Genomic DNA, 6,000 nt, shown 5'->3' on the forward strand with positions numbered 1-6,000 from the left:
ACCGAAGGGGTTATCAAACACGTTCTCAGTAACGAATATTCCAAATGTGATTCAATGCACATCAGTCACAATGAAATAGAAAATTGATCGCGTCAGATCGCGATAGCAGTTCAATACAAACTGCAACGCACTGATGAATCTAAGACAAAACGAAAAATCAGTAAAATCACGAAAAAAAATTCGTTTGTGTCAAATTACAGTTTGTTGATGTTTTCCATTTCCATTCAACATTAATGACCAAAGATTTGCATCGGATTAACAAAACTAAAATATAGCTGTCAAACATGTTTATGCCCATTATATCAGCTCTAAATCAATCAACTTCATTAAAACGTGCGTTTTAAAATATCGACTTACAAATAATATTCATACTTTCAGCATACACTGATGTCTCATTTTACCCGGGGGAAACGTAATGCGTAAAAAAAAAACTGTGCAAAGAAAACCGCGTAAGTTCGGGAGTCCGCGTAACTTCGGAAAATCGCGTAAAAAACCGCGTAACTTCGGAAATCTGCGTGAAAAACCTAAAAACTGAAGTGAAAAATTTTTTTTGATGACAAATTTCTGAAAAAATGCTTGAAACGTTCAGATCTGGTGTAATCTCAAAACAACTTCTCGACTTTGGGAGAAAAATTTTGAGACTTCTAATATCTAAATTCACTAGTCTTTTTTACGCGGTTTTTTATGTGGCTTTTTACGCGGATTTCCCAAATTACGCAGTTTTCTTGCTTGGTCTTAGAAATGCATGAAACGTCGAGATCTGGTGTAATGTGAACATTTTGTTTTTTTTCGAAAAATCGAAAATTTTCTAAGTGTCAAAGAGTTGACTTAAAAAAAATCGGGATAACACCAGATCTCGAAGTTTCATGCATTTCTAAGACAAAGCAAGAAAACCGCGTAACTTGGGAAATTCGCGTAAAAAAAACCGCATAACATCGGAGATCCGCGTAAAAAAGCCGCCTAAAAAAACCACGTAAAAAAAGACTCCAGTGTATACAATTTGTAATTGAAGAGTCAATACGTATCCAGATATACACAGAAAAAAAAATTATTTTACTGGTGACAGAATTCTACAAACGATATAATTCACAACTACTTAATTTTTCAAATGACGCAATATTCCACTCGCACAGAATTTTACACCCTCTGAGTGTAATTTGCACTCGGCTACCAAGTGCCGCTGTATGGATTTATATGTATCAATTATTCAATGAACAGATATGAGCTCTGTGGTTCAATCGAGTAACCGTTGTACTTGTGATCAAATTTCTTCGGTTCAAGTCGCGCTGCTGCTAACGATCTTTTGTTTTTTTTTATTTCGTTCGAACTTAAGCCATGTAATTTTAAAATTACACAATTTTACATGTTCTTGAATAAAAATTTGTGTGAAATACGCTCTATTTACAAACCTGAAAAGGTTTCTCCAGGAAACGACATTTTCGTTGAATGCTAAGGTCATTTCAGAAAAGGTAGCCTATTTTGAAGGTCTTGACAAATCTTCCTTTTTCTTTTTCAAAAGGCATCGAAAAGATGGAAGACCGATGGATCAAGTATATCGTGTAGATGGAGATTATAGTGAAGAATAAAGAAATTTACAAGGTAAAAAAACGACTTTTTGTAAATAATACTAGTTTTTCAAAGAACACGGTTTAAACACGCAATAAACAGTAATTTTTTTTTAAATCTAATAACTGTTTCATTTAATGATTTTTCTTTCATAAGTTTTAATGAAAATCCACTGCCGGAACAGTATGTTCAAATATTATCTCTGATAGACACAGGCCCGTGCGCAGGAATCATCCATGGGGGGGTTTCAAGGGGAGAGGGGGGTGTCCAAAAGGCGAAAAGGCGCCTCATCCACTTCAAATTATGTCAGTTTATAAATTGATAAAAAAATTGATAAAAAATATGAATTTGTCAAGTTATTTGCACTTTAATATAATAAGTACTCCATTGTTCATGAAACTTAATTTAAAAAAAAATCTTCATGGGGGGGGTTAAAACCCCCAAACCCCCCCCCCCCCCTGCGCACGGGCCTGGATAGACAAGATACAAAAAAAGTTTGTATAATTTGGACAAAAAATTATTACTACAGATCATTGAACATTGTAATATATAAAGAATTTTTAAAAAGAAAACGGAGAGGTTAGAGCAAATAAAATGCAACCAAGTAAATATCACAGACATTTGCCCTACTATTCCAGTAATAAGAAGATGAGACAATTTAAAGTTGTTATCAGTAATAGTTTTCTTTAGTTTTTTTGTCTGAGGACAGATCGCAATAATTTAAATTGCTTCCATCAACGGAATCCGTGTAGCCGATCTCGAATCGTGGCGAGAAGAATAAAAACAGCGCGGCCAACTGAAAAGTATGTAAATTTTGACCAAAGTTTGCGAAAAACTTAATTTTCTAAAGTTTGCAAAAAAATCTGCATCAAAAAACGTCTGCAGCACTTTAGAAGAAGAAATCTGCTGACCTGGCATTTCTGTAGCGTAGTAAAATCACAATGGGACTGATATGCGTAGAATTTTGCCTATTTTGGTACATTTCTAGGCGTAACTGTCCCATCATGAAAAATAGCTATAATTCAATTTTCAAACGAAAACATCAACAAGCAAAAATAAGAGTGTTGGTTCTAAGTATAGTTCTTGACAGAAGAGACTTTTTTCATTGCATCATTCTTTTTCAAATAGAGATTTGACTTCTTGATCGCATTTCTCTCAGTAGTCTATTTTGGAGTATAGGACAATCGGGCATCTAAAATTCTAAATATTGTCCCACTCCAATGTACATTGCAGGATAATTTGCCAATCCCAGGAATGGTCATCTGGAAATTCTCAGTACAATTTCAGCAGATCCAAATTTCAATCCGATAAAATAGTGAAACTTTTTATCTGGTTTTAGTTATTCATATTATACAATGGGTACGTTAAATTATCGATAAATATCTCTAATATGGGTGGGTTCGGAAGAAAGAAAATGTAATAAAAATTGAAATATTAAAATCCACACTAATGACAACAGTATTTTACATCGGCGGAGTCAAACTAAGACAACTGATCTTTTTGTCTTTAGAAATTTGTAAAGAAAATCACCGGTAGGAATTTCTCACTGATTTGAGTCTTTTTCAATTATAAAACAACTTTGAAATTTCAAATGTAGAGAAGCTCCCGAAGAACTTCTAATGTCGTTTTTGCTTGATACCAAACCTATCCCAGTTTCCACCTAAACAGCTGTCAAAACGTTTGTTTGAAACAAGTTTCGCGCCTAATTTACGACGGCATTGAGCTAAAATTTGGGTCAATTTCAAATCTGATCCGGATCATCATATTCGCTTACACCTCCGTTTCTTAAGGGGCGGGTAGGGTCTAACATTTTTTTCATGTATTATTTTCTTTGTTTTCTTATAGTAAAACATTTGAAGAATTTTCTGTTAAATTTTCAATCCTATTGGAACGAAACTCTGGAAGTTATGGACTTTTATCTATGGCTATCTCATTCTACGAATAAGCAAGAACTCGGCGCACAGGTCCAAGATTTCTACTTCGATTGACTTCAAAACCTGACAAAACATTCCTGAAATGTTTCGTTATGATAAATTATAAAAGAAAAAATATGATTTTTTGATAATGTTAGACCCTACCCTGAAGTAATTAATTGTTTTCATTGATTTTATGAACAAAAACCTTTTAACGCGTTTTCCTCGGAAGCAGGTTTTGAAAATCCGCGTCCATCGTCATTCAAAAACTACTGTACCATTTTTTTTTAATTTTGCACACACTTTCTACATATAAAAAACCAGATCCCAACGTGTTGCTTTTTGTTGTTTGTTACTTTGGGGAGGTTTAACAGCTACGAAATGGCGGATTTTTTCGTGAAAAATCGTAATTTTCGTTTTGAACAACCACCAAAATTTTAAAAAAATTAAAAAAACAAGCAGAAACATTGGGGTCTAGAAAAACTTCTACTCTAACAATGCTGCTTTGATTTTTCATGCAAAACATTTGAATTTATTTTGTTGAACAATAATTCTAGAAAAAATTCGCAAAAATGATGATTTTGTTTACCGTTTAAAAGCTGTTGACAGACCGCTAAGACCATTAACGGTTCATCTCACCTGGGCAACTAGATTAGTGTGAACATTACACGAAAACCATACACTGGTTATTCTTGAGCAAATTTCACTCAATTTGTAAAAAAAAATAAAACATCATCGGTTTTGATCATTCGGCCGAGAAATGAAACTATCTGCAGTTCTAAAAACATCACTTCAACTCAAAACCTCAGAAATTGCTGGGTTTGCATTAGCTTTTGCACGCCAACTGCAGCCTTCCAATCAACTCGTTTCAGTGCACTGAAAACGTATCGGTGACATTCACAACGGGCGGTACCTTCCCAATGCAAGCTAACTTGGCTGAAACCGCAACCGCAACTCACTGCACCGACACGTCGGTGGCTGCATATTTTCGTAGAAGAATGATGAATGTTGATCAATTAAATACGATGCCGGCCGCCATCGCTGCTGCGGGGTCGGTCATCAAGATTGTCGCCGTATGCGGATTTTTACCCTTCATCAGCTCCGGTATCAACAGGCCGGACCGAATCTCGACGGTTGCATCATTCGATGACAGAAGTTGAGCAGCAGAAAAAAAAATAAAATAAAGGGACACCGATTACGACCCCAGAGGCAGCGCGCAAAAATAGCTAGCTTCTCGTCAGAATTGGTAGAAAAACCACAATTTCTTCGTGTTCCTGAAGGCTGATGATGATTTTGATCTGTTCCGTGTACGAACCTTTTGTATTCTTCCGTCTCTGCACTACACACACCGTTCGTTTTTGCTTCACTCTTTTTTCGAGGTATTTTTTAATTTCTCCTTTGCCATTGAATCACTCTTTGTTTACAGCACATTTGATTACGATGCAATAAGATCCGTACCGCACGTTTTCAAATAAAACTATCGTTCCAGGACATCAATCGTGGTGTAAACAGTTCAATTCCTAAACCGGAACAGGTCACGCACTAGTTTGTCAACAATGCAACCGTTAATAAACACCGGTTACACGCAACGTCAACCGACCGAAAGACGAAAAATTCCGGCACAGTTCAATCGAAACTCAACACGCACAACCGCGACGACGAAACGAGCGCAACTGAAGAGAAAACATTGCCGCCGACGCCACGCGCTGCTACGGCACGAACGGGAAACCGAACTGTGGCCCAGCACGCATACAGCCATACTCGGCAAGCCGAACGAATCGTAAACAATCGTGTTGCTACATTGCCGGCGGCGTACGAACGTTGCCAACACACACACCATGGTACTCATGGTACCGGCGGCTGGAAACGAGATCGTGTTCCCCGCCACACTAGGTTTTGTTTTGTTATTCTTCGATGTTGCGAAAATCATATGGAGCATTTATGTTGTTCGGTGGGTGAAGGCGCCCACTTGCAATGCTCACGCATACCATCACAACAACCGATACGGATTCGGTCGTATTTAGCCGTTGTAACTTCACAAGGTGCGAAAGGCGGCGGATTCGAATACCGGAAGTATACTTGTGGAAGAAACGATTGTCTCGGATCGGTGGATTGACGGGATGAAGCGAGATGAGAGAGCGTAAAAGATTGAAAAGCGATTTTCCCATTGTTTGGGTGTCTGCGGAAGCCGGTACCCGGCACAGGCCGGGCCTTGTGTGTTATGCTATGCTGTGCGTGTGAAAGAATGCGCTTTCTAATAAGAAGTCGAAACAATCGCTCGAAGTGGTGCTGAAGAAGAGTAGACAAAAACAATCATTCGAATTGTGGAATATTGTTTATAAATCGTGTACCTCCTCTTTTCGGGAGTTGGCATCGTGCGAAAATGTAGAAAAAGAGTTAGGATTGCTGTATTAACCGACAGTTAACCATTTCTAACAGAATATTACACAACAAAACAATATGAATTATTCAGATGGTGTAGTTCCTTTTAAAACTCAATTCACAGAAATTTTATTTGTTG

The 6,000-nt window shown here is 37.2% G+C and overlaps 1 protein-coding gene across 6 annotated transcripts in view; it reads right to left on the bottom strand.

The window, feature by feature from the left end:
* Positions 1–5,151, bottom strand: part of LOC131431671 (probable G-protein coupled receptor Mth-like 1) — a 312,811-nt gene extending 307,660 nt beyond the window's left edge. For 4 of the 6 annotated variants that reach the window (XM_058597523.1, XM_058597521.1, XM_058597522.1 and 1 more), the window contains exon 1: positions 4,795–5,151. The gene's annotated coding sequence lies outside the window, so the exon portion shown is untranslated. The other 2 variants (XM_058597519.1, XM_058597517.1) reach the window with 2 other exon arrangements.
* Between the last annotated feature and the right edge of the window lie 849 nt (positions 5,152–6,000).

The sequence above is a fragment of the Malaya genurostris genome, chromosome 2 (genome assembly GCF_030247185.1).
Source record: "Malaya genurostris strain Urasoe2022 chromosome 2, Malgen_1.1, whole genome shotgun sequence".
NCBI lineage: Eukaryota > Metazoa > Arthropoda > Insecta > Diptera > Culicidae > Malaya > Malaya genurostris.